Below are 20,928 nucleotides of genomic sequence, written 5' to 3'. Positions count from 1 at the left end.
TTACCTCACGGTTTTGGCAATCTCTGCATAAGTCCTAGGGAACAAATCTTAAGATCAGTACAACTTATCATCCTCAGACTGATGGTCAAAGTGAGAGAACTATACAAACGCTGGAAGACATGTTAAGGGCTTGTGTGATAGATTTTGGTAAAGCTTTGATTACCCATTTACCACTAGTTAAATTATCCAAGAGCAATAGCTATCACATTAGCGTCAAAGTTGCACCCTTTGAAGCTCACTATGACCGTAAGAGCATATCTCCTATGTGCTAGACTGAAGTGTGGAATATACAAATAGCAAAGAACTAAGTATGTGGCAGTACTCTAACCGGTCCCGAGATCATTTGAGATACCACAAAAATGATTGTACAAATCCGGGAACGATTAAAAGCTTCTAGGGATAGACAGAAGAGTTATGCAGGCAAACGATAAAAACCCTTGGAATTCTAGGTTGGTGACTACGTCTTGTTAAAGATCTCTCCTTGGAAATGAATGATATGCTTTGGAAAAAGTGGAAAACTAAATCCAAGGTACATCGGACCATTCGAGATTCTTGCTAGAATTTGTCCGGTTGCTTATAAACTCAAACTATTGCATGAACTCAATAATATCCATCCCACTTTTCATGTCTCAAATCTCAAGAAGTGTCTGTCTGATGAGACTTTTGTAATTGAACTCGATGAAATCGAATTAAATGAGAGTCTACACTTCATAGAAGAACCAATGGAGGTCATGGATAGGGAAATAAACAGAACAAACCAAAGTGGTATACCAATAGTAAAGGTTCACTGGAATGCCAAGCGGGGACCTGACTTCACTTGGGAATGGGAAGATCAAATGAAACAGAAATATCCACATCTTTTCCCTCTAACGTGGAGATAATGTAACAACCCGTTATTTCAAATCAATGTAATAGACTATATCAACTTGTAATTCATTTTAAATAAATAAAGAAATAAAATGTTAAATAAACATGATATCTATAAGGAAAGTAGTAGTGGTCGTGACAAGGATTCTGGAAATATAAAGAACATCGAAATATAAGGTATAACAAAGAAGTTATGGCCTATCTAAGTTTTGCGACAGAACCGACACGTCGCAGTGTGTCGTCAAAAGTGAATTTACACTAGAATACTTTTTAGCTTTAACGATCTAAATGAAAGTTATTGTTGTTGGATTCATATCTAAGTCCATAACTATATTTGGTATGTACTTGACCCGACCTGGCATGGTCCATTTGGGTTGCACTTCACCGACACAATTCATATGGATAGTGTTTTGAGAATAGTATATTTATGATTAATGTTAATATATTATAAGTTCTAATACATTAATATGGAATCATGTTATTTAATTAGTATTGATCAAGAATTAATTTAGAATTAATTAAGTGATCAAAATGAACTAATTAAATATGGACTCTTATATATATGGAATGGGCCAAGTTCATTTAGGTTGGGCTAAGCTTTCATGGATAGTCCATGGAGTGTTTAACCCATGGATCATATGAAATGAAACGTCATGGTTTTAACCCTAGTCTCCAGACTATATAAATATGTCATTGGTTGGTGAAATTGGCACTAGTGTGGTACACTAAGAAGGGCTAGCCGATTTCACTAGAGAGAACCAAGTATCCATACTCTCTAAAGTCTTCCAAGGTGTTTTGGTGATTTGTAATTCCACTTGAGGCTTGCACACTATTGGAGATAAGCTCTTAAAGCTTGAAGACATCAAGCTACATCAAAAGGTATGTCATCTAACTAGTACTTTGTAGTATAAGAACCTCATAATATGCTAGTTAGGATTAAAGCCTTGGAAAGTTCTTATTTGCATGTTTAACAGAGAAAACATAGATCCAAGGTTTATAGGGTTTCATGTACACCATAGGAGTGTTAGAATGCTTAAAACCCAACAGTGGTATCAGAGCCTAGGCTTGTTTTCTTGTTATTCTTGCAAAACTGCTTAAAAAATCGAAGTTGCTGCTGTCTGATCATCAGACTCGGTGAGTCCATCAGGAGACTCGACGAGTCCATGCCTAAAAAGTGATCAAATCGATCCAACTCGTCGAGTTGGTTCATGCACTCGACGAGTTGGACCCCCAAACATCATAAATTCGACTTTTTTGGCTGGAATTGGACTAGGAACATTACCCTAAGATGTTTTTGGACTTATAAACTTGTTTTTGATGTGGTAATGTTCATTCTAATCCAATTTCAAAGATAATTGTCAATAGATTCATGTTTTGTATTAGTCTAAGGCTTAGATTAATTACATGAAATAGTTTGATTTGAATTATCTTGTTCATATGAGTTGCTTAGATTAATAGAAAAGTTGAGTGAAATAGTTGTTTTCAATCCAAATTAATCTAAGAGTTGATTCTAAAATGTGTTTTTGTAACTTGTCCTCAAGTTATTTGAAAAGTCACATTTATGTTTCATAAAACACATAAAAGTTGGCAATGGTTACAAAAAAATGAAGAGTCTTGTCATCATTATTTGATTTTATGACTCCATAACTTGTCCTCAAGTTATGGAAGTTCAAGAGTCACGTCATTAAGTAATAAAATGTGTAACCTTAATTAATTTCATAAGTTATAAAATAAAGATAAGTTAATTCTTTTATTAGTTTAAAGTCTTCCATAACTTGTCCTCAAGTTATGGAAGTTGAAGAGTTTCTGGATTAAAAATACTTTAAACACATAAGTTATGGAATTAATTAGTTTTGAATAATTTCAAAACTTGCCCTAAAGTTTTGGAATTGGAAAATTGTTCTCTTATGAATACTTTAATTCCAAGTTAGCCCTTAGAATTTTAAAAGTTAAAATTTAACCCTTATACTTTATAATATTATAAGTTAATAATATTTATATATATGTATAAGAGTAAAGTCAGTCTTACCATTAGTAGGCCTCATTCATGAAGCTAGTCTATAAGGGGGGGTATAAGGTTACTACCTATAAAATGGTAGTTTAATGGGTGTCCACTCTCACCCACCGCTTCCTTGACCGGTGGAGGGTCGTTAGCCGAACGGGTTTGACAGGACTATAATTCTCCCTTCATTAAATGTATTAATGATAAATACTAAGTAACTAAACTATTAATAATACCCAGCCTTAGTTACTTAGGAAAAAGTGAATAAGGTGCTAATCCATGAAATTACACTTTGCACTTTGTTTAAGTTGGTTAGTGGAGCGTGTGTGGTTAACCGGCACACTAACTCGTATTTAACAAGGTAGGCAAAGGGTAACTTAATGTTTATCATAGTATCGATGGAGCGTGTGTGGTTAACCGGCACATCGATTGAGGGGTAAACACTTAATGGTACCAAGTAATTTGCATGGTTACTTCACACCTTGTTTTGTGATCCTCGGCATCCGAGTGACAAAACCTGAAGGGCACACTCGAGATTGAAACATGCCATCGAACAGTTCAATGAATCTCAAAAGATCTAGGAGTTTCAAATCCAATTAAAACCTAATAATTAATTTCGTTTATCTTGGTGGAACTTGGTGAATCGTCATTCACCTACCTTCAAATATTTTATAGCTTGGATTACGGCATCCCTCTTCTAAGTTCTAAAATAGTTTGTTGGGTCCTAGCCTTAATATTTCATATTGGGTGTCATATTAAGGACTTTAGATCAACTATCTTGAATATCTCCCAAAAGATGTTTGGTCTAGACATCTAGGATCTTCCCAAATCTCTTGAAACAAGCTTTCCTAAATGAAGATGATGTCCTTTGGAAATCATACTTCTTTAACCTCCTCCAAATATTCTCACTAACCCACAAGTTCAAGGTTACTCAAGCCCTATTGGCAAGGCAAGGTCTAGGTGTGATCATATCTTGGAGATGTAGTCATATATTTACAAGCTGGGAGAGTTGGGTGTCAAAGTCTTGAGAAAGTTGGTGGTTCAACTACTTTCTAAGTCACATAGTGAGTTCTTTTGGAACACCTATGAAACAGACTATGACAAGACCCTTAATGATCTTATCTATTTACTAAGATCAACTTCCTCAAACTTTATGGACATTGACAATGATGACATTGGATATCTAGTAAAGCTCTCTCTTCCCATTGGAAAGGGATCGGCCATAGTCAACTCGGTTGACCAAATGGTAAAGACAAAGCCTAAGTCTGAGATACTCCCGTGTACCATTATCAAAGGGTCCATATGTTATATTGCCAAAGGAAGGGTCATTAGTTGCGAAGCTACCAAATATACCTAAGGATGTTAAAGTCAATAAGTTTGACCCTACTTCAGGTAAAGTTCGCTATCTAACTCTGCTAAGTTTCTATCATGGTGATGTTTTAAGAATCAAAGAAAAGTGAAGTAACTTAAAGAAAGAATATGTTGAATCTGATCGCGTAGATGGATTTCTATCGCATAGTTTGAAGATTGGATTCTTGAGCTACTTCTTAGGAGTTATGAGATATTGCTTCGGAATAGATAACAAAAAATTTTCATATGGATTGTAAGGATAAGTTTTTCTGTAAAGTTTTAAAATAAAAGAAAATTTTTTAATTTTATTTATTTCAAAATATCGTTACGATGGCATTTGAGGAAAAATTGTTGCTTATATGATTTCATTAATAGCAAGAGTAGAAATATGAAATTGATTCTTTCATTTGTGGTAACTAAATTTACCAAATAAGGAAAGATTCTCATCACCCAAGTTTCAATTGGACCGGAACTTGGAATCATGAAAGTTTTATAGCATGATGAATGAGAACTTTCAGGTATTGGAAAATTAAGAATAATTACTTGTTCACATGGATGTGTGAGTCAAGTAATGGACTAAGGGGATCGAGTACACATTCATGTGCACTGGTCAAGTCCACCACAAAAGATCGACAAGATTATTCACCATAATTTACTAAAGCTCAGTAAATATTGTTATACTTACAAGCTTAAGTGTAATTCTGAGACATTGGAAAAAGGTTTCAATGTATGGCAGAGCGAATAAGAAAAATCAAATTAGGCAGAAAGATAAAAGTTTCTCAAATCTGAAAAGATGGGAGAGTACTTTTGTATTAGTTTTGGGATCATCTTAATGATTAAGAAACCATAGCACAATTATTTCTCTAAGGGAATCTTAGTGCATTCTTATGACTAAGAGGAGGAATCTTGAATTATTGAAGTGGTTAAATCAAGAAGATGAGTCATACTTCGTTCCAATACAAGTCTTAGAGTCATACTCCAAGATTGTAATTTGAGTGATATGTCTTAAAGAAAGTTTAAAACACTTGTCAAATGTAACAGTAAAAGTTTCCTACTCTTGTACATTTGAAATTGGTAAGTTGTGATGTTTTGGATAAAACAAAGGCCAACTAAGACCAATTGTGTGAAGTGTTTGTCTTGATTAGAATCCGCACTATCTCTTGGATGTTTGACAAGGGAGTCTTACAGGTCAAGAGGATAGTGGGAGTCTTAAAGGTCTTGAAAGTCTCAAGAACTAATCAAGAATAAAAACATGAAGTTCTTCACTAGCATATGACTTGAGGTTTATAACCTATCATGTTGACATATTTGTTGGATTAATATCTAAGTACATAACTATAATTGGTAAGACTTGACCCGACCCGGCATGGTCCATTTGGGTTGCATGGCATCATGCACTTGGATAGACTATAATGAGAGAAATAAGACACTTACGGTTATTAATATATTATAAGTTCTAGTATATTAATAATAAGAATAATGAGATTATTTAATTAGTATTGATCAAGAATTAATTAAGTGATCAAAAGAAGACTAATTAAATATATGGGTTGATTGTGTAAATCATTCATTCTTATATATGTGGGCTTGTGATCCAAGATTCCTTATGTTGGACTAAGTCCATGGGGTGACCCATGGATACTCCATGGAGGTTAAAATCCATGGAGCATAAGGAATGGGTAAAGTCATGAGTTACATGGTGTAACCCTAATAGCCACCATATAAAAGAAACCCATGGCTCAAGAAATTGTGACTATGTGTATGTATGAGGGCTACACGATTTCATGAAGTGTTCTAATTTCTCTCTAAGTTATTCCAAGTGCTTATGGTGTTGTGTGAACCATTTGAGGTGTCACACTTGGGGCACTAGGCACACAAGCTTCATGAAGACAAGCACTATCAAAGAGGTATGTATTCTATCTTGTTATATCCATTATTTTGTATGCTAGATTAGGGTAATACCTTGGATGTTCATATTTGCATGTATAATAGAGAAAACATAGATCCAAGGTATTTAGGGTTGCATGTACACTTAGGAGTGTTAGAATGCTCATAACCCAATAGTGGTATCAGAGCCTAGGCTTGTTTTCTTGTTATACCTGCAATAGAAGCTGAAAAATCGAGTTTTGATGCTGTCAGCCCAGCTGACTCGCCGAGTCCATGAAGGGACTCGACGAGTCCAAGGCAAAATGCATCCAACTCGCCGAGTTGAGTTCATGCACTCGACGAGTTGGACCCCAGACAGCATATCTTCGAGGTTTTTGGCTAGAAATGGACTAGGAACATTACCCTAAGTTGTTTTGAACTTATAAACTTGTTTTTTAATGTGGTAATGTTCATGCTAATCCATTTTCAAAGATAATTGTCAATAGATTCATGTTTTGTATTAGTTTAAAGGTTAGACTAATTACATGAAAAAGTTTGATTTGAATTATCTTGTTCTTATGAGTTGCTTAGATTAATTGAAAAGTTGAGTGAAAAAGTTGTTTTCAATCCAAATTAATCTAAGAGTTGATTCTAAAATGTGTTTTTGTAACTTGTCCTCAAGTTATATGAAAAGTCACATTTAAGTTTCATAAAACCTCATAAAAGTTGGCAATGGTTACAAAAGATGAAGAGTCTTGTCCTTATGTTATGGAGGTTCAAGAGTCACTTCATTAATAAATAAATAAATAAAATATGTAACCTTAATTAATTCCATAAGTTATAAAATAAAGAAAAGATTAATTCTTTATTAGTTTAAAGTCTTCCATAATTTGTCCACAAGTTATGGAACTTGAAGAGTTTTTGGATTAAAACTACTTTAAATACATAAGTTATGGAATTAATTAGTTTTGAATAGTTTCAAAACTTATCCTCAGGTTTTGGAATTTGTAAAGTTTTCTCTTATGAATACTTTAATTCCAAGTTAGCCCTTAGAATTATAAAAGTTAAAATTCAACCCTTATACTTTATAATATTATAAGTTAATAATATTTATATGTATAAGAGTAAAGTCGGTCTTACCGCTAGTACGCCTCATTCACGAAGCCGGTCTATAAGGTGGGTATAAGGTTGTTGCCTATAAAATGGCAACTTAATGGGTGTCCACTCTCACCCACCGCTTGCTTGACTGGTGGAGGGTCGTTAGCCGAACGGGTTTGACATGACTATAATTCTACCTTCATTAAAAGTATTAATGATAAATACTAAGTAACTAAACTCTTAATAATTCCCAATCTTAGTTACTTAGGAAAATGTGAATAAGGTGCTAATCCATGAAATTACACTTTGCACTTTGTTTAAGTCGGTTAGTGGAGCGTGTGTGGTTAACCGGCACACTAACTCGTATTTAACAAGGTAGTCAAAGGGTAACTTAATGTTTATCATAGTATCGATGGAGCGTGTGTGGTTAACCGGCACATCGATTGAGGGATAAACACTTAAGGGTACCCAGTAATTTGCATGGTTACTTCACACCTTGTTTTGTGATCCTCGGCATCCCGGTCACAAAACCTGAAGGGCACACTCGAGATTGAAACATGCCATTGAACAGTTCAATGAATCTCAAAAGATCTAGGAGTTTCAAAACCAATTAAAACCTAATAATACATTTCGTTTATCTTGGTGGAAATTGGTGAATCGTCATTCACCTACCTTCAAATTGTTTTATAGCTTGGATTACGGCATACCTCTTCTAAGTTATAAAATAGTTTGTTGGGTCCTATCCTTAATATTTTCATATTAGGTGTCATATTAAGGACTCAAAGATCAACTATCTTGAATATCTCCCAAAAGATGTCTGGTTTAGACATCTATGATCTTCCCAAATCTCTTGAAACAAGCATTCCTAATGAAGATGATGTCCCATGGATATCATACTTCTTTCTCCTCCTCCAATTATTCTCCCTAACCCACAAGTTCTTGAAAAGTTTAAGATCACTCAAGCCCTAATGGCAAGGCGAGGTCTAGGTGTGATCACATCTTGGAGATGTAGTCACATATTGACAAGCCGGGAGAGTTGGGTGTCAAAGTCTTGAGAAAGTTAGTGGCTCAACTACTTTCTAAGTCACATAGTGAGTTCTTTTGGAACACCTATGAAACAGAATATGACAAGACCCTTAATGATCTTATCTATTTGCTAAGATCAACTTCCTGAAACTTTATGGACATTGACAATAGCGACACAGGAAATCCAGAAAAAGCATTCTCTTCCCAATGGAAAGGGATCGGCCATAGTCAACTCGGTTGAACAAATGGTAAAGAGAAAAGCTAAGTCTGTAATAGTCCTGTGTACCATTATCAAAGGGTCCATATGTTTATATTGCCAAAGTAAGGGTCATTAGTTGCGAAGCTGCCTAATTTACCTAAGGATGTTAAAGTCAATAAGGTTGACTCTACTTCAGGTAAAGTCCACTACTCTAACTCTGTTAAGTTTCTATTCTAAGATTCTTGATGCATGATGTGACTGGGTCACATGGTAATGTTTTAAGAATCAAAGATTAGTAAAGGAACTTAAAGGAACTTAAAGAAAGAATATGCTGAATCTGATCGCATAGATGGATTTCTATCGCGTAGTTTGAAAATCGGATTCTTGAGCTACTTCTTAGGAGTTATGAGATATTGCTAAGGAATAGATAACAACAAGTTTTTCATATGGGTTGTAAGGATAAGTTTTTCCGCATAGTTTTAAAATAAAAGGAAAAAAAAATTTTGGTTTTATTTATTTTAAAATATCCTTACAATGGCATTTGAGGAAAAATTGTTGCTTATATGATTCCATTAATAGCAAGAGTGGAAGTATGAAATTGATTCCTTCATTTGTGGTAATGTCTAAATTTACCAAATAAGGAAAAGATTCTCATCATCCAAAGTCCCAATTGGACCGGGACTTGGAATCATGCAAGTTGTATAGCATGATGAATGAGAACTTTTCAAGTATTGGAAAAATTAAGACTAATTACTTATTCACATGGATGTGTGAGTCAAGTAATGGACTAAGGGATCGAGTACATAGTCATGTGCACTGATTAAGTCCACCACAAAAGATATAAGGCTATTCGTCATATTCTACAAAGCTCAGTAAATATGATTATACTTACAAGCTTAAGTGTAACTCTGAGACATTGGAAAAGGTTCCAATGTAAGGCAGAGCGAATAAGAAGAATCAAATTAGGCAGAAGGATAAAAGTTTCTCAAATCTGAAAAGATGGGAGAGTACTTTAGTATCAGCTTTGTGATCATCTTAATGATTAAGAAACCACATCAAAATTAGTTCTCTAAGGAAGTCTTAGTGCATTCTTATGACTAAGAAGAAGGGATCTTGAATTGTTGAAATGGTTAAATCAAGAAGATGAGTCATACTTCGTTCCAATACAAGTCTTAGAGTCATACTCCAAGATTGTAATTTGAGTGACATGTCTTAAAGAAGGTTTAAAACACTTGACAAATGTAAGAGTAAAAGTTTTCTACTCTTGTACATTTGAAATTGGTAAGTTGTGATGTTTTGGATAAAACAAAGACCAACTTAGGCCAATTGTGTGAAGTGTTTGTCTTGATTAGAATCCACACTATCTCTTGGATGTTTGACAAGGGAGTCTTATAGGTCAAGAGGACAGTGGGAGTCTTAAAGGTCTTGAAATTCTCAAGAACTAATCAAGAATGAAACCTGAAGTTCTTCACTAGCACACGACTTGAGGTTTATAACCTATCGTGTTGACATATTCTGTGCCCATTCTAGTTAAAGTTGGCTTTGCATATGAGTTCTTAGAGTTCTCAATGTGTTACACAACAACTTGGAAGCAATGGTAGGCGCTTGAGCTGCCAGGTGGCAAGAAATTAAGATTGAGTTCAATCCATATGGTTTTGGATTTGTCATTATCCTTGTCTTGTGATTATGGTTTTGACAAATTCATATGGGTAGGAACTCATACACCAATAAATCTAAGTGTCATAAGGTTTCTCTCTGATTCATGAAAATGATGGTGAGGAAACACTTTCACTAAGTAGATTTTAGCTAGATAGCAATTGTGATATTTGCATTCTCAAAGTTGTTAGTGGAGCGTGTGTGGTTTACCGGCACACTAACTTGGACTTGTGAGAAATGTCAAAGGTCAAAACGATCAAGACTATGATTACGACATCCCTTTTCATAGTTCTTAAAATTGTTTTGACACACCAATGAGCTATCTAAGGGAAGGTGTATGTTTGTGATAAAGTCTTATAAAAAATATCTAGTATCAGAAATCTGAACTTTGGTAACAAAGTCAATAAAGTATTGATTTCTAGAAGTCGAGCTTTCTGAGTACATGTCAAAGCTAGTGGGAGCATAAGTGTTATGCTAATAATCATCATGTTAGTGGGAGCATGATAATTACGATAAGTATTGTAAGCTAGCAATGTTAATTATAGAAAACAAAAGGTTTCAATTGGAAAAAAGTTGTTTTGCTATAATTAAGGGAGAGGAAATTATACTTCATCTCAAATCTATAAACTTAGATCGTGAGGTTTTAATCATTTAGTCAAGGATATATATGAATTTCATGTTGGAATGGCTCAACATAAGGAAATTCTGTATATGGGTCCATTATTTGCGTTCTTAAATTCGATTATGATTACAGCATCCCTTTTCATAATCTGAATTATGAGAACTTGGCAAATTGAAATGGAAATATTATAGCAAAAGACTGGTTTAGTCTTTATGTGAGACATCATGAATCGTGTCCCATATGCTTCGGATATAGGATCGATTACATGTGCTATATTCATCCTTTCTAAAATTTTCCAAATGCCTAGGGCATTAAGAAGGGAAAAGGTTTAGAACTGGATATGACTAAAAGGATTAAACAATTGTCGAGGAAAATCTAAGGTTTACCAAAGATTGGTTGCTCAAGGACAGTTGGAAGTATAGTAATAATTCTGGAAGGACCATATTGACATAATCTGTAAGGAGGCAACTCTTGTTCAGAAGTGATAGTTGAAATGGAATCTGGAAATGTTTCAAAGTTAGAATTTTCAATCTGTGTAAGATTAAGGAAACTTAATGCAAGAAGGATGGTTCCAAGGACTTGATCTCCTTTGGAATGCTCTGTAATGATTGTTGTTAAGTCTTTCTGACTTTGTGCATAATCATTACAAGAGGATCGATGCATATAAGTTTAGAATCTAACAGATTTCAGTAAATGACATGAATTTGGAATTCTTGCATTTGCAGTAAGGAGATGGGAGTGTGAAAAGAGAATCATTGAAGTTATGTTCATTTGATCTAGTTCACAAAATAAAGATCATAGACAAACATATTATGCATACTTGGTGTATGGCATGACTAGTGTTTAGAAAACATAGTGTGCATGCTTGGAGCATGGGACAACTATCGTTTTAAATTCAAGAATAATGTTGATAGCTGAAACAGTATACAATGAATAATGTGTAGTCATATGGTGATAAATAAAAGGTGTTTTATTTATATTCATAAGTTCTGAGACCATATTAGATTCAATTATTATTGTGTTTCACTTTGCATGTTTTGACTTCCCGAATAAACTAGGTTATTCTTCTGGAATGACTAAGTTATTCAAACCAGCCACAGTCGGTCATATGTTGGAAGTAGATATGAATTAAGACTGTCATGGGTTGGCTTGTAGAGGTCTAAGATGTTGGACAAAGGGCTACAACACTCATGAGTGCTCATAAGTTCTGAGTATTGGATTCAACCCGCGCTCATTGGAATCACTTCATGGATTTTATCACGAGTGATCATGAGACGATAATATCTTATATTCTTCAAACCTAGAGATATGAGTTGTTACTATGAGTTGATAGTACATTGATTACACGAAACGCATTGGTAACTCGATGTTATAAAACGTGTCTTTGTGTATGATTCAACAAGTAGTAGAACAAGCCATATGAGTCGAAGTTTATCCATTCCTTTTACCTTCGGGATAAAAGCGATATCTGTGGGCCCCTCAATGATTTGATGATGACAAATGGAAGTGCTCGGCAGGGCCAGGACTGATTTGATTTGTTCAATTAGTTAGTCGTCATAAATCGGAAATTGGGAAACAACAAATGGACAAAGAGAATGATTATAATCCATGTCTCAGTCCATATGATATCTAGAATGGAGGAATATATGATTCCTTATCTAATGGACAAGTCATTGACAAGATCAGAGTTCATCTACAAGGTCAGAGTTCGACAAAAGCTTTTGAGAGCTACGATTGCTAGTTGGTTCCTGAAGTCATACGCAATAATAGTTTTAGACTTATCCAAGTGGGAGACTGTTGGATTAATGTCTAAGTCCATAACTATAATTGGTAAGACTTGACCCGACCCGGCATGGTCCATTTGGGTTGCATGGCATCATGCACTTGGATAGACTATAATGAGAGAAATAAGACACTTACGGTTATTAATATATTATAAGTTCTAGTATATTAATAATAAGAATAATGAGATTATTTAATTAGTATTGATCAAGAATTAATCTAGAATTAATTAAGTGATCAAAAGAAGACTAATTAAATATATGGGTTGATTGTGTAAATCATTCATTCTTATATATGTGGGCTTGTGATCCAAGATTCCTTATGTTGGACTAAGTCCATGGGGTGACCCATGGATACTCCATGGAGGTTAAAATCCATGGAGCATAAGGAATGGGTAAAGTCATGAGTTACATGGTGTAACCCTAATAGCCACCATATAAAAGAAACCCATGGCTCAAGAAATTGTGACTATGTGTATGTATGAGGGCTACACGATTTCATGAAGTGTTCTAATTTCTCTCTAAGTTATTCCAAGTGCTTATGGTGTTGTGTGTACCATTTGAGGTGTCACACTTGGGGCACTTGGCACACAAGCTTCATGAAGACAAGCACTATCATAGAGGTATGTATTCTATCTTGTTATATCCATTATTTTGTATGCTAGATTAGGGTAATACCTTGGATGTTCATATTTGCATGTATAATAGAGAAAACATAGATCCAAGGTATTTAGGGTTGCATGTACACTTAGGAGTGTTAGAATGCTCATAACCCAACAATATTCTGTGCCCATTCCAGTTAAAGTTGGCTTTGCATATGAGTTCTTAGAGTTCTCAATTGGTTGAGCAACAACTTGGAAGCAATGGCAAGTCCTTGAGCTACCAGGTGGCAAGAAATCAAGATTGAGTTCAGTCCATATGAGTTAGGATTTTTCATTATCCTTGTCTTGTGACTATGGTTATGACAATTCACATGGATAAGAACACATACACCAGTAAATCTAAGTGCCATAAGGTTTCTCTCCGATTCATGAATATGATGGTGAGGAAACTCTTTCACTAAGTAGATTTTAGCTAGATAGCAATTGTAATATTTGCATTCTGAAAGTCGTTAGTGGAGCGTGTGTGGTTTACCGGCACACTAACCTAGACTTGTGAGAAGTGGAAAAGTTCTAAAAAATCGAGAATATGATTACGGCATCCCTTTTAATAGTTCATAAATTGTTAAGACACACAAGTGTGCTATCTAAGGCAAGGTGTATGATTTTGATAAAGTTTTATCAAAGCAATCTAGTATAAGAAATATGAACTTTGGAAAGAAAGTCAATAAAGTATTAATTTCTTGAAGTCTGGTTAATTTCTGAGTACATGTCAAAGCTACTGGGAGCATAAGTGTTATGCTAATAATCATCATGTTAGTGGGAGCATGATAATTATGATAAGTATTGCAAATTAGCAATGTTAATTATAGAAAACAAAGTTTCAATTGGGAAAGAGTTGTTTTGCTATAATTAAGGGAGAGGAAATTATACTTCATCTCAAATCTAAAAGCTTAGATTGAGGTTTTAATCGTATTTAGTCAAGGATATATATATGAATTTCATGTTGGAATGGCTCAACATAAGGAAATTTTGTATATGGGTCCATTATTTGTGTTCTAAAATTTGATTATGATTACGACGTCCCTTTTCATAATCTGAATTATGAGAATTTGGCAAATTGAAATGGAAATAGTACAGCAAAAGAATGGTGTAGTCTTTATGTGAAATAGTATAGCAAAAGACTGGTATAGTCTTTATGTGAGATATCATGAATCGCATATAGGATCGATAACATGTGCTATATTCATCCGTTCTAAAATTTTCCAAATGCCTGGGGCATTAAGAAGGGAAAAGGTCTAGATTTGGATATGACTAAAAGGATTAAACAATTGTCGAGGACGATCTAAGGTTAACCAAATATTGGGTGCTCAAGGACAGTTGGAAGTATAGTGATAATTCTGGAAGGACCATATTGACATAATCTGTAAGGAGGTAGCTCTTGTTCAGAAGTGACAGTCAAAATGGAATCTGGAAATGTTTCAAAGTTAGAAAATATTCAATCTGTGTGAGATTATGAAACTTAATGCAAGAAGGATGTTTCCAAGGAGCTGATCTCCTTTGGAATACTCTGTAATGATTGATTCCAAGTCTTTGTGAATTTGTGCATAATCATTACAAGAAGATCAATGCATATAAGTTTAGAATCTAACAGATTTCAGTAAATGGCATGAATTTAGAATTCTTGCATTTGCAGAAAGGATTTGGGACTATGAAAAGAGGATCATTGGAGTTATGTTCAATTTATCTAGTTCAACAAGTAAAGATCATTGACAAACATAGTATGCATACTTGGTGTATGGCATGACTAGTGTTTAGAAAACATAGTGTACATGCTTGGAGCATGGGACAACTATTGTTTTAAATTCAAGAATAAAGTTGATAGCTGAAACAGTATACAATGAATAATGTGTAATCATATGGTGATAAATAAAAGGTGTTTTATTTATGTTTATAGGTTTTAATACCATATTGGATTCAATTATTATTGTGTTTCATTTTGCATGTTTTGACTTCCAGAATAAACTAGGTTATTCTTCCAGAATGACTAAGTTATTCAAAGCATCCACAGTCGGTCATATGTTGGAAGTAGATATGAGTCAAGACTGTCACGGGTTGGCTTGTAGACTTCTAAGATGTTCGACAAAGGGCTACAACACTCATGAGTGCTCATAAGTTCTGAGTATTGGATTCAACCCGCGCTCATTGGAATCACTTCATGGATTTTATCAGGAGTGATCATGAGACGATAATATCTTATATTCTTCAAACCTAGAGATATGAGTTGTTACTATGAGTTGGTTGTACATTGATTGCACGAAAACACATTCGGTAACTCGGTGTTATAAAACGTGCCTTTGTGTATGATTCAACAAGTAGCAGAACAAGCCATATGAGTCAAAGTTTATCCATTCCTTTTACCTTTAGGATAAAAGCGATATCAGTGGGCCCCTCGATGATTTAATGATGACACATATGAGTGCTTGGTCAAGCAAGGACTGATTTGATTTGTTCAATTAGTCAGTCATCATGAATCGGAAATCGGAAAACAAAAAATGGACAGAGAGAATGACTATAATCCATGTCTCAGAGTTTGACAGCAGCTTTAAGAGCTATGATTGCCAGTTGGGTTTTCAAGTCATACTCAATAATAGTTTTAGACTTATCCAAGTGGGAGAATGTTGGATTAATGTCTAAGTCCATAACTATATTTGGTATGTACTTGACCCGACCCGGCATGGTCCATTTGGGTTGCACTTCACCGACACAATTTATATGGATAGTCTTTTGAGAATAGTATATTTATGATTAATATTAATATATTATAAGTTCTAATATATTAATATGGAATCATGTTATTTAATTAGTATTGATCAAGAATTAATTTAGAATTAATTAAGTGATCAAAATGAACTAATTAAATATGGACTCTTATATATATGGAATGGGCCAAGTTCATTTAGGTTAAGCTAAGCTTTCATGGATAGTCCATGGAGTGTTTAACCCATGGATCATATGAAATGAAAGGTCATGGGTTTAACCCTAGTCTCCATACTATATAAAGATGTCATTGGTTGGTGAAATTGGCTCTAGTGTGGTACACTAAGAAGGGCTAGCCGATTTCACTAGAGAGAACCAAGTATCCATATTCTCTAAAGTCTTCCAAGGTGTTTTGGTGATTTGTGATTCCACTTGAGGCTTCCGCACTATTGGGGCTAAGCTCTTAAAGCTTGAAGACATCAAGCTACATCAAACGGTATGTCATATAACTAGTACTTTGTAGTATAAGAACTTCATAATATGCTAGTTAGGATTAACGCCTTGGAAAGTTCTTATTTGCATGTTTAATAGATAAAACATAGATCCAAGGTTTATACGGTTGCATGTACACCATAGGAGTGTTAGAATGCTCAAAAACCAACAATTGTATACGTAAAACTGAGAGCGTGAATAAAAAGAACATCCATATCTGACTTCGTGTGACGAAGTCTTGAAAATTCTAAGATTTGGTAGACCAGTATGCAACCCGAAACTCAAATTTTAGATCGAGAAATCTTAGCCAACAAAACCTAAACGAGAATCGGAGGTCTTGTCAATCAAAATTCAAATATAAAAAGACAGATGAAGATGGACGTCGGATAAAAAAGTTATGAATTTTTAACAGACTTTTTCTATCCCGGCCTGTGAAAATTATAACTTTAAAAATAAATTCAAAATCAACTGATCGAGTCTAAACTAAAGTTGCAGAGCACGGAGCTCGTATGCGAAAGTTATGAATTCCTATTCCTTGTTTGGTTGTGGGCTTAGGGTAGAATTATTTATTCGACTGTCTGTTTAATCAAAATTATATAATTATTATATTTATATAAGTATAAATTCATTTTAAACTTCGAGGGGAATACAAGTAAAACACAAAGAAATCTTGTTTTAAAAATCACTATTATTCAAATAGTTTTCAATTGACATTTTCATAGAAACAAACATATAAACTATAATAGGTATAGTTTATGGAACAAACGTACTATTTTACAAGTTTAGGTTACAATACAGAAACAAACATATAAACTATGATAGGTATAGTTTATGAGACATATATACAATTTGTTAATTTCAAAATGAGTTTTCGTTATTCTACACGAAGCGTAGATATAGCTTTGAGAGACATACTGCAATCCCAGTAGTTAAATTATAACCATAGTCTCCTGGAGGGAGAGCGTAATACTTGTGTATATATCTATACAGGAGTGACAATCTCACACCTTAATTGTTCGCTATAATTAGGCCGGTAGGCCTAGGGTGGCAAATGTCATACTAATCACGACACCTGAAGAACGTCGTGTTCAGGCACTATGATGTCATCAAGTATGGTTATGATAACGCACAATTTGTATTGAACAAGATGATTAGTGTATGAATAATTAAACAACTTCACATAATTTTATTTGAAAATAAAACTGTAGTATAATATTTATAGTACAGCTGGTGAATTCAGGCACTTACAATTACAGAGTTTTCATACAAGTACTAACACGGAATACTATACTAGTACAGAGAAAGCATAGATTTCATGGTTTTATGCGAATTAAAACTACACTATACTATTTCAAAGTATAGTAAAAACTACACATTTCGGTCTTAGGGTATTAAGACTACATAACATATACAACAGAAAATATGGACTTTTCTGGGAAAAACATACTTACATTTTCAAGGAACAAATGACAGATTTAAATAACAAACATGCTTATGAACTCACAAACTTAATTGTTGACACTCTTTTCAAAACCACTTGTATTCTCAGTCAAACAATAAGTAGGCATCCACAGGCTTTGAAAAATATGGAGCTTCACAGACTTATGTCATTTTAACTTTTGATATACATTTTGTTATCATGTATAGAATGGTTTTGAACATGAATGTAAAACCTATATTTTATCAATACACGGTTTTTATACTTTGATTTCTATTACGAAATTGTTTTGATACTTAATATGAAGTCATCCGCCCCTGAACATTTCCGTCGTTTTGGTTTGTGGGTGTGACAGTTTGGTTCATCATAAGTGAAGAGGGCCCTGTTAGTCGGTAAGTTTAGGTGAAAATTCTTTTTCGTAGAATTTGATATTTTTGTGGTTTCAGTCTTACTATTAGCCATTTCTATTATGAATGTTTCATTGTGTGATTGTGGTTTTTGTCTGAATATATTTTTAAATTGATCACTCACGAAAACTCCTCTTTATATCGATATAGTAAGGTATGCATGTATATAAGTTATGTAGGTTGGAACATACCGGAAATCATAGTAGGGTCCTTCATTGCTTCCTCATGTCCTACTATTAAATCTCCTCCCTCTTCTCCATCGTTACTTTATGTTGGACAATCTCACTTAAAATGCCCCGTTCCACCGCATTTATCGCATACTTGACTTGTTCTGGCATTAGCGGCCTGAGTAGTGTGTTGGGCCGGAGTCTTATAGAAACGAGTGATCTGCCCTTTCTTGTTGCAATTTATGTAGTGCATTTCTCGGCAGACTCCATGGTGATGGAAGCTTTATTTGTTGGACATTGGGAGATTCCAAGCATATGGTGGTAGGGACTGCCACAGTCTGTTTTCATTTGGTAGGTCCTTGCGTCGAACAACGCTTCTTACTCTAAAACTTCAGTTTCTTGTTCTTAGGTTTGTGGTTTGGGGTGTCCTTGTAGGTAGACACTCATTGGTTCCCTTGGTTGTCACTGCGATTGGAACTATTGACATCGTTTCCAATTTCGGTTGTGTTGTTAGCATTGAAGTGTGCCATGAAAATTGTTACGATGGCTTGCAATGTAGCAGGGTCTATTTGTAGAACCAGTGTTGTGTTGGTATGCTGGTTACTTCCATGTGAATGCATGATTCTGTTACATCGCGTGAAACGAGTTCATAAGTAACTACGGTTGTTACTATTTGTATTTTATCTATTTATATATACACATATAAATTTCATGTTTTGTTGTACAATTCTCAATGTTTCGACCAACATTTATATGATGTATTTATAGTAGTGAGTGGGAGTAGGTATTGTGTCAATGCTAGGTTTAACAAAATAGAATATAGGTTTCAAAATCTTAAGTTGATCTAGTTTCATGGGGTTATATTAGTTTAGTCACTAACTCACTAGGTTATATTAGTTTATTAGTTGTGAAGAAAGGTGCGATAAGCCTAACACATAATATGACTAGTGTAGTCACTAACTCACTAGGTTATATTAGTTTATTAGTTATTAAAATTACATGCAGGGTGCAACACCATCCCACTCATCTCATGAGTGGCCTCATTCTGTTTCTTTGATTTGTTATGACTTCTCTAGTCTTAGCTGCAAGATTTGTTATCTCATGGTGGCTATCTCTCCCTTTAAAGAGAGTAGGTAGTCCGTATTGTTTAACTGATCTACTTGTAGGTATGGCATCCTTATGGTTTTCTATGTTCTTCATGGGTGTGTTTTTTTAGATCGTCGTGTTTCGGGCTTTGCTACCGATCTCCATTACTTCGTGATGGAGAGTCTGAGCCGAATACCCAAGGAAGCCTCTCATGGAACAATCAGAGGTACTGCTTGACTTATAAGTGCTTGGGTCCAAAGTATTATTTAGTGTGTGTATGTACCTTGTGTGAATATGTCCTAGAAAGATAAAGGTGAAAAGGGTCTCATCTTTGCTCTTAATAGAGTAACGTTCATCAACTGGTTCTTCCTCAACTCTTCTGTTGGCTATTGTAGTGGGGTTGGGATTCCTAAATATGTCATTTGTGTGAGAATAAGGGTGTTTAAAGAATCTATGAGATTAATAAAATCATTTGTATTGAAAATTTTATGGTGATCCTTACTGGGTCCTCCTATAATCACGTAGTGTGTACAGGTTGTATATAACTAAGATAAAATTGACCTTCGAATAAGTGATCCTACTCTAAGACCACAACCAAACAAGGTATATGAAATAAAACAAAATCATCAGTTCTAATCTTGTTGAATCTTAATTATATATAACCTTAGCGTATACACTCAGCAATTATAGATCTACCAGTAAGGGTCTTTCAATTTTTTACATAATTTATTTAAAGTGCCTTTAAATACTCCTATAGTATTTTAACTTTATGTTTGATTCTAGGGTTTCTTGGTATACAAAGTTGATAAGTTTTTACACTTGTTGTTATTGTATAGTATCATAAAATAATCCTATTGTATTTTAAACTTTATGTTTGGTTCTAGTGTTCCTTTGCATGTAGGGTTGGTAAGTATCTCAAAAAAATATAGTTGATCAGGCTATACATATCCCATATATGATTACAACACTATCAAGGCTTAATCACATCATTCAACTTATGTAAATACTTTTAAGTAGTTCTTATTGTGATATTGTTTCTAGTATGTATGCATGTTTGTATACATTTACAAAATTACTTGTATTTTAAAGGTATACTATTAATCAGAGCGTTTTGGCCCCATTGTATTTATAATTGTATATCTTTGTGTGGTTTGATATACTTAGTTCACTATAAACAATGCTCTAATACAAATATGTCGCACCCCACACCGGAACGGCGGAAACGTTCGGGGGTGGATGACATCATGTACAATTTTATAACAATTGAATAATGGTAATCAAAGCAACACAACCATCATATTGAAAATATATAATTTACATTGTGCTCAAAACGTTGTTTATTTGACATCGAAACTATAGTAAAAACTAAGACGTAACGCTACCATGTTCCGTCTTTGTGACACATGCATGGGTACCTGTCTACTAATTTCCTGAGAATACATGTGGTTTGAGAAAGTATGAACATTTAAGTTGGTGAGTTCATAAGCATTTGGTATATAAAAGTATGTTCTT

The sequence above is a fragment of the Lactuca saligna genome, chromosome 1, assembly GCF_052625555.1.
Source record: "Lactuca saligna cultivar CGN05327 chromosome 1, ASM5262555v1, whole genome shotgun sequence".
In the NCBI taxonomy this organism is placed as follows: domain Eukaryota; kingdom Viridiplantae; phylum Streptophyta; class Magnoliopsida; order Asterales; family Asteraceae; genus Lactuca; species Lactuca saligna.
This window is presented reverse-complemented; position numbering follows the sequence as displayed.